Source organism: Dasypus novemcinctus, chromosome 25 (genome assembly GCF_030445035.2).
Source record: "Dasypus novemcinctus isolate mDasNov1 chromosome 25, mDasNov1.1.hap2, whole genome shotgun sequence".
NCBI classification, from domain to species: domain Eukaryota; kingdom Metazoa; phylum Chordata; class Mammalia; order Cingulata; family Dasypodidae; genus Dasypus; species Dasypus novemcinctus.
The window spans coordinates 980508-990096 of NC_080697.1; the positions used below are offsets into that span (position 1 = coordinate 980508).

At 48.2% G+C, this 9589-nt stretch overlaps 1 pseudogene; it reads right to left on the reverse strand.

The window, feature by feature from the left end:
• The window catches only part of LOC101410659 (acyl-coenzyme A synthetase ACSM1, mitochondrial-like), a 67679-nt pseudogene extending 60629 nt beyond the window's left edge, over positions 1 to 7050 (reverse strand).
• Between the last annotated feature and the right edge of the window lie 2539 nt (positions 7051 to 9589).

Consider the following 9589-nt stretch of genomic DNA (forward strand, 5'->3'; position numbering starts at 1 on the left):
CATCGATGGTGACAGTTGAGTGGAGCTCTCTATAGGGCAAGATGACTGGGTGGCATGTCACAGGCTGCTGTTTATTATGGAGATGACAGCATTGTTGTCATCCCAGGAATGTGTCCTGAATGTGGCCTCAGGGCACCAGAGATGTCATGTTGGACAAATAGATAAGTATGCTCTTTGGGGTCAGGTGAGAGAATGAAGAGCCTGTCTGAGGAGTCTGCCTTCCTGAACCCTGTTCGAGATGCTTTGTAAGTGGTGTCTACCTATAAGCTGTGTGCTAGCTGTTTACCTGAATGATGGGAGATAATACTCTCACCTTGGAGATGAAAAATCTTGTGAACTCTGTATACCACGTGGTAACACCACGGTTCAAGCAGGGTCATCTGATTCCCAAACCAATGCTCTCCAGACCACCCCATCCTGGTGGTCATGAAATGTGATCAGCTGGCCTGCAGGACAACCCATGACACCTCTGAGTAGGTCCAGCAGGTGATGTTTCAGAAAGAATTCCAAGGAATTACAGTGTGTTTTTCTAAGTAGAAGGAGGCATGAGGTTTTCTTTTGTAAAGCCATGGCAGTGACATACTTATTATCTTGATAATTAGAGGACAGAGATATAAGTGGACAGTCTGCACAGGTCTTCTTTCTTTTATCTCTGACAATGGTACAACAATTTGAAGTAATCAAATTTTTTAAGAAGAAGAGTGCTTAGTGAAGGGAGATTTATTAGTCCAAGACAGTTTTACTGTGATTCTCAATCCAAGAAAAAAATTAAATATGAATCTCACTGAAATAGGATTCTTATTTTCATATTTTTAAAAAATCAATTTATGAATCATTTGCTAAAAATTTTTCTTTTAGGCATGATATTAATTTTAAGGAGTTTACACTCAAAGCACCAGATAATGAGTCTTTTTGCTAATAAACTGAGGTAATTCAATTTTATCAGATTTTCCAAAGAATTTTAGAGATTGTTTTCATCTCTTTTTAGTGAATTTACAGCAAATTTTGTGGAAGATCAATAACACATGGAGGAAAATACCATACTTACAGAAAAAATATCCAATTTAGAAAAAAATGTATAATCATCCTTTCATTTTCTTTTCTTATGGCTTTACCTTGAACATTTCCACCTTCTTGTTGTTCAGGTATTTTACTGTTTCATTTTTCATCCTGGTGGGGATTTTATTGTTTTATAAACATTAAAATTCAAAGCAGGCATTGTGTGTGCTGAGTAATGCTTTCTTTATTTCTGAGGAGTCACCCACTTGGAGATAATGTTTTGCAAACACTAACATTAATACATCCTAATTCTGAAGCCTTTATTGCATCTCTGTACAGATCAATGAATCAAAGAAATGGATTCAAGAAACAAAAAGGAACAGTAATATTCTCTCTGATTAAATAAATAAATTTAAGGTAAAAATCCCCTTTTCCTGGATTAGATTCTAAAGATAGTAGTTAAGGAAATGCGTAAGTACCACTGACCTCATTGTGCTGTGTTGAAGCTTAACATTGAAACTCTGGAAGGGAGAAATGAAATGCTGCGCAGCATCCTTGAGTGGACATGAGTCACTCTGCAGAAAGAGAGACTTCAGAATGCTAACAATCAAGACTTGGTAGGAGTTTTAGGACTCAGCATTACCATAAATTGACTTTTGTGTCTCTGTACATTGGGGGAATTGAGTCTTCTCCTTCCTTGTGCTGTCAACAAAAGTGAGAGGGGCTCTGAAAGCTGAACCTTCCTCTGAACATTGATCTGGAATACCCCTTAGTCTTTCCATTTTTTAGATCCTAGTAATTATTGATTTTCACAATCCTGAGAAATTGCCTCATCATTTGGCATGCTGTCCAACATAAGTAGAAGAACTGAGGAGTTGGGAGAGCTCCCCCAGGATTTGTAGGCAACTTGAGTGGTCCTCATCACTCTTAATGGAGAACAGAGAATTTAAAAAACATATTTTTAGGAGGTACTGGGGATTGAACCTTGGGCATTTTTTGTGCAAACTAGGTGCTTAACCACAGAACTACATCCACTCTGCAGAATAGAGAACTTTATAAGTGGTGAATTTTGTTTTTAATCCCCATTAAGGAAAGCTTTTCATCAAAGCCGTTTGACTTGAAAGATTTCCTACCTTCTTTGTGTTCACCTTGTCATCCAGCACTGTCCCTTGGGAAAAGGCGATGGAGGACCTAGAATAATTATGCCTTCAAGGATTTTCTTCATTTCTAAATTTTTTAAAACAATTTCATTACTCCAAAGAAAAACCCCACATCCCTTAGCAGTCCTTCCCAGTTCTGCATTAACACTAATCTAATTGTATCTTTAAACTGATTTATATTTATATTTTACATAAATGGAATCATACAGTATGTAGTACTTTGTGTTTCATTTCTTTCACTTAGCATTATGGTGTTTTTGTCTGATATTAAAACCTGTAGGCTGTGGGGGACAGGACAATGTGGAAGAGGCTTGGTGGGCATTAGCTGCTGCTTTTCTCTCCCCCTTGATTCAGACCAGGCCCCACTTTTTACTCTCTAGGCTTGGTGGTGGTATGGTGTGAACATGTGCTGTATTCTAGAATGGCATGATGAGTAGGGTGACTGGCCGTGAAATTAATTGCTCTGTCATGGTATTAACGTGGTGTAGGAACAGGCCACATTCAGAGGCTCTGGTCTCTGTGTGTGAGCATGTGGGTGCATGAGTGTGTCTCTGAGAGTGTGTGTGTGCAGGTATGTCTGCGTGTGAGTCTCCGAATATGTGTGTGTGGGTGTCTGAGTGTGTGTGCATGCACAGGTACGTGAGTGGGACTGTGTATCTCTGTGTGTGGCCAGCCTCAGGTGGTGCTGACAAGACACTCTTGGTGGGTATCTTCACCTCCTAGCTCCACCACATGCACTGTGTGTGTCACATGGTGTCCCCTGCTGGACAGCTTGTGGGCCACACTGACAAGGTTCCTCGGGTACTGTCTGGGTGTAGGGTATTGCCAGGGAGCTGGTGGGGTCTGACTCGATGCCTTTTGAAGAGAAGATCTCTGTGGCTACCTGGATGGCAGCTTCCTGCCTTGCTCCAAGCCCAGCCCTACTGCAACAGCCCTGTGCCCCTAATGGCTAAGGTACCATCTCAGGCATGTAATGGTGCCCAGTTGTCTGGTCAAGCAAACACTGGGCTAATCATGATACAAGAGCCCTTCATGGACTTCAGTGGTCAGTGAGTTTATCACATAGGTGGCTGTTTACATCCATGATCAACTGAGGAGACTGCCGTCATCAGTGAGTCATGCCTCATCCAATCAGCTGAAGGCCTTAAAAGGGGAAGTGACTTCAGCATTTGGAGAGAAAATTTCCAGCTCTATCTCAAACAGCCAGCATCTTCTGGGAACACATGAGGACCTTCATCGGAGGCCCTGGTTTGCAGCCTGCCCTGTGGAATTTAGACTTGTGCATCCCCCCACAGTCAAATGGGACAAGTTTATAAAATCTCATACTATTTACAGAGATCTCTTGTCAGTTCTGTTTCTAGAGAAGTGTGGGGTGATTCTTGAGAAACAGAATCTTAAAAATGGGATTTCTGAATTTGTTCTGTGATTTTTGCTGTTGGCTTTCTACTCTGATTAGACTCAAGGGCTCTGATGACTCCAGTAATCCAGAGGCCACTGGCAGGCCATGGCATGAGCTGGCCATAGAGATACACAAGATATCACCACTGGTATGACTACTTCCATGCTTGTAAAAGGCAAGAGGATCTGGGTGAGAGTGTTCTCAACATTTAACAGAGTTTGGTGCAGTTAAAATTATGGTGTTGGCTGACTGTTCCTAAATACACTGGATACAGTTAGAAAAGAAAGGGATGAGCTGAAGGCTTCAGACTTGCACCTTAAGCACTGCATGAAGGATGTGAAAGTTTTTGTTTGTGCTTTGAAGGAAAATATTGAGACCTTTGAAAACCAGACCCAGAGTCTCATTATGTGAGTAGCAGCGTTGCAACAGAAACTAAAATCTCAACTTTGCAGTGTGTCTCCTGTTACAGTGAGGGCATTGATCGGAAAGGAGGGGAACCCTGAGGATTAGGACAAAGGCATCTGGGATGATGATATCAATGGGGATGTCAGAACCCCAAATCCTGCTGAGTCTTTGCCAGATGAACCTGCAGTGGTCTGCCCTGAGGAGACCATGTACTGTCAAGCTTGCACCCCCAGCCTCCAGCTGCCCCTGGAGTGCAGACCTCCTCCCTGCCCTGAGGAAGCCATCACAGGTGCCACTGGCATAGCTCTTCCTCTTTGTGTCACCTCTGCTGCTTAGTTAATAATTTTCATTACTTTGATTTGTTTTAAACTTGGCTTTGTCCACAAGAATTTTGGTTGGGAGGCATAGATTTGATTGGCTGGTTATATATATATATATTTCTGGTAATAGTTAAGATAAATGCATAGCTGATGAATTAATGCATTCTGGGCCCCTAAAGCCTGAGAACCACCCCCGTTGCCTCTGCCTTCCTCAGGCACCCTTGGAGCTGCGGCTGTCCCAGCAGGATGCTGGCAGGGTCAGTAGGAAGTGGTTTCTGGCAGGGCCTGTGTGCTGTGCAGAGCAGCTCAGCCCTAATCACCATGTTCACTGCAAGACAGACACTTCCATCCTCTTTTTGTGTCAATTCCTGTTGAGATTCTGGGTGCCTGGGCTTCTGTCTAGTGTCGTTTGAGAAGCTGCCTTCCCTCAGCTTCCTGCAGTTTGCCAAAGGAGATGAGGGTGCAGCACGTGCGGGACCTGGGGAGGCACCACATGCACCTGCTGTCCTTCCACGCACTGCAGGAGCTGACAGTGGAGCCTGTCATTAAGGGGAGGCTTTGAGGATGCAGGGCCCCAGCTGACCCATGAAAAGGGGAGCCCAGCAGGAGGGAAGGAAGTGGGTGCACCCAGATTTGTTGCTGTCCTCTGGTACCGGTGAGTGTGGGTGCACCATCCTTAGGGCCCCTTGCAGGCGGATGCTGCAAGTCCCCCCACCTCCACAAGGCAAGACCACACTCCCAGTCTGTCCCTGGTCCCTTCTGCTGAGAACCAGTCTGCTGGGGGCGGGGAGGGGGGCACTGCCTGGCTCCATACCTGTTGGCCAAACAGTGCTCTCACGTGGTACAGCACCCGCCCTGCTGAGCACTAGAGCAGCGATGGGCGCCGTCAGTTCACTCAGGGCCAGTGTGCACAAAGACGCTGGGTCCTGCGATACACCGGGGCAGTGGGAGGGACTCACCATGTCTCTAGGGAGCTGAGCGGGCCATGCCATGGCAGTTGCACAACTCGGGGGAGTGTTCCCGTTCTTGATAAAGGGTGTGCGTGCAGGTGTTGGCTTCAGTGAAGCGTGCACATGCCCTTGAGAACTTTTTTTTTTCCCTGGGTAAGGTTTTTTTTTTTCCTTCTTTATTTTCTTTTAAATGTTACATTTTAAAAAGTGAGGTCCCCATACACTCCCCACCCTACCTACCCCTCCCCTTCCCCATCAATAACCTCTTCCATCATCATGGCACATCCACTGCACCTGGCAAATACATTCTGGAGCACTGCTGCACCACATGGACAATGGTCCACACTGTAGTCCACACTCTCCCCCAGGCCCCCAATGGGCCATGGCTGGGCACACAATGTTCAGCATCCATCCCTGTAGCACTACCCAGGACAACTCCAAATCCTGAAAATGTCCCCACACCATATCTCTTCTTCCATCTCCCTACCATCAGTAGCTACCATGGCCAGCATCTCCACATAATTACTACAATTTCTTCCCTTACTATTCACAACACCGGTAGAACACCTGTAAGTTCACTTTAATCCATACTCTATTCCTCTGTCCTATGGACCCTGGGATGTTGCTGCCTCCCTTCACCTCTCCTCCTAGCCTTTGTTATCTCTCTTTTCCAGCCGTTGCTATCTTTCACCGCTTACCTCATAGCTGCCTGCACAGCTCCGCCTATCCACTACCGCCCCGTAGTTAATACGCCCCCGTTCCTACCCCTCCCTTGACCCGACCTTATATAATCAAGTGTATTTCCGCAATAAAGTGGACTAGCTCACTCTCACAGGCTGTCTCCATGGTTTTTACCGCGCATCCCCCACACCTGGAGAACCTAGGCCTACGCGCTGGCCTAGGGGCTCACCGCTGAGCCGTGGAAGCCCGCCCAGTCCTCGTGGGTTGCTAACTCAAAGTAGCAAGCTCAAAATAGCAAGCCCACAGTTGGGGGCTCGCCCGGGATCCTTTCCTTCCACCGCCCTCTGGCCCCTCTCTGCTGCTGCTGCTGCTGTCTACAGGCGACCATTTCAGCTCTCCAGGTAGGGACCCCATTGCCGTCTTTTCTTCTCCCACTATGGGCGCCTCTCTCTCCTCACACCATACCCCTCAGGTTCGGCTTTTAGCCGCCCTGCTTGATACCAATGGAGTCCGCGTTTCCCTGAAACAGCTCCAAAAATACTGGGACCTGCTACTCCCTTTTAATCCGTGGCTCGCCACCTGCCAGCTCTGGAGCCCAGACACATACTCTCGACTCATAGATCGAGTCACCTCCACCATAGAGCATGAAAAGCAGTCTTTTCCGCCCGGCCTGCTGCCTGCTCTAGTAGCCATACGCGCCTGTCTCCTTGGTGCGCCGTCAGAAGCCATCCGAGACAAATCGGTTAAGCAACTCAATGACTATGAGCCCGATGATCCTGGCGACACAAATTCTCTGTCTGACCAGCTCGCCGCCGTTCTCGAGCGCGAACCTCCCCGCCCGCGCTCCCCACGACCCGCAGAAGCCGCTTCAGTAGCTCCTCAAAATAGCGGACTTTCTCCCTCTTCCTCCACCTCTGCCCAAAATGGTGCACTTCCGGCTTCTCCTTCACCTATATCCGAGCCCGCCGGCGGGAACAAAGGCGCTTCCTCTCACCTTTACCCGCCCCTCCCTGTCCCGTCATCTTCTGGCCCTGCCCCGGAAATAATGCAGCCGCCATCTTAGCTGGTGCCCAGAAATGACGTGACTTCGCCGCCATCTTGGCCGGCGCCCGGAAATGACGTGATTTCGCCGCCATCTTGGCCGGCGACCGGAAATGACGTAACTACACCGCCATCTTGGCAGGTGCCCGGAAGTGATGTAGCCGCTCCGCCATCTTGTCCAGCACCCAAAAATATCCCGCCGCCAGTTTGTTGCCGCCTTGACGCTGCTAAGCCATCATTCTCTCATCTGTTTCCCGCTACCGTTCGTCCCTCGCCACCACCGTATGGCAGCAGCCCCCCACCTGCTTCTAGCGAAGCACATTCTCCCGCCCCCCAGCTATACCCGCTCAACCCGCTGCCCACGCAGCAACGCCCTCAAACTTGGCTTCCCTTCACAGCAGAAGAAGTTAAAACTCTTCGTAAAGCCGTTAAAGAAGACGGCATTGATAGCCCATATGTTCAACAACTAATAGAAGAGTTAGGAGTTCAGCTTGTTCTTCCCTATGATTAGATTTCTCTAGCTCGTTCCATCCTTCAGCCAGGCCAGTTCCTTAAATGGCACGCTCACTATCAAGTAGCTGTTGATCAACAAGTAGTGGAAAATGTTCGAGCGGGTATCCAAGATCCAGCTGATGCCTACACAGGGGTTAACAACTATGCTGACCCTCGTTCCTATGTGAACATAGACCCAGAGTTTTGGCTCCGAGTGAAAGTTCTCGTTCAGCGGTCATTCTCTTTAATTTCCACCAAACAATCCACCAAGTTCGCGCAAATGCTCCAAGACTCGCAAGAAACCTTTCCGGCATTTGTCGCCCACGTTATCGAAGCATGCCAACGTAAAATTACTAACGAAGATGCTCAGTTTGCGTTAGCAAAAGAACTCATTCTTGATGGGTGCCTCGCACCCTTCCTAGCTGTCATCCTTCCTATCCGCGACAAGCCGATGCACGAATGGGTCCTAGCTTGTCGAGACATTGACCCACAGACTAAAGCACTTACTGCTGCCTTCGCTTCCGCCATGGCTGTCTCATCTGCTTCCACTTCTGCCTGCTTTTGATGCGGTCAGCCTGGTCATTTTGTTCGTGAGTGCCCTCAACCGGCAGCTCCCCGCCCTGCCGTAGCACTGCACAGACCAAGAGGTCCCCCCACGCCATGCCCGCGCTGTAGTAAAGGGTATCACTGGGCCCACGACTGCCGCTCAGCGCAACGTTTTTCTCAGCCTTTAAACTTCCAGCGGGGCAGGCCTCAGCCCCTCCCCCAAGAGGCCCTCCACAAAGCTCCAAAACCCTAATGTGGACCATGCCTATCAAACGTCACCAAAAACCTTCACTAGAACTTAAAATAGAGGGACAATGGCTTGACGGACTCTTAGACTCGGGTGCTGAAATCTCTTGTATTCCCTTCGAAATCGCCGCTTTTAATCACTGGCCCCTCGAAACTGGCCCTCAAATCATCGGCGCCACAGGAGCTGCTACTTCTTGGAAAACATTTCAGCCTCTGCATTGGAGCGACCGAGAGGGTAATGAAGGTCAAATTCGTCCACTCGTCCTCTCTTCAGTCCAAACCATCCTGTGGGGAAGAGATGTACTCAGCCAGCTAAAAGCTCGAATCACCACAGAAGCCTTCTTAGCTGCACCGCCCCCCCCCTTATAGGGGCCACTGCTCCTGTTTCAAAACCTGACCCTATCCCTCTAGAATGGGACACAGAGGAGCCCATCTGGGTCGAGCAGTGGCCCTTGCCAACTCACAAACTACAAGCTCTCTCTGCCCTCGTTGAAGAGCAACTACAGGCAGGGCATATTGAGCCGTCTACCAGTCCCTATAACTCGCCAGTTTTTGTCATCAACAAAAAGAACACAAGTAAGTTTCGCCTCCTCCACGACCTTCGAGAAATTAACAAGCATATTAAGCCAATGGGGTCACCCAGCCTGGTTGCCTGCATCCCACTGCAGTCCCCCAGCATTTTTATGCAGCCACTATTGACATCAAAGATTGCTTTTTCTCCATTCCTCTTCACCCGCGAGACTGTCCACAGTTTGCGTTTACAGTCCCGCGTACCAACAATCAAGGAGCAGCACTCCGATTCCAATGGCGAGTACTACCACAAGGCATGCGGAACAGTCCAACTATATGTCAGCTCTATGTCAATCATGCCATTGAGCCGCTACGCTCTAAGTTCCATCCAGAGCACACATACATCATCCACTATATGGATGACCTTCTTTTAGCAGCAAGTTCTAACACACTTCTCAATGATTTACTTTCTGCAGTTATGACGAACCTCTCAAGTCTTGGATTAATAGTGCAACCTGACAAGGTCAACCCCCAGCCACCTTTCCAGTTCTTAGGCTTTCATTTTCATCAATATATTCGGCCCACCAGCCCACAAATCCATGTTTCTGATCACATGATGCTGACTGAGCTCCAACGGCTTTGCGGACAAATCAATTGGCTTCGATCAGCACTCCCCATCACAACAGCGCAAATGCAACCCCTTTTCGAGCTCCTGCAGACTAAGTGCAGTCCATCCGCTGCAGTCGTTCGCCCCATCACCATCACCCCAGCTGCCAAAGAAGCCATCCAACAAGTAAATGCTGCACTCCAGCAATGCCGCCTAGAGCGATTCTCTCCCGA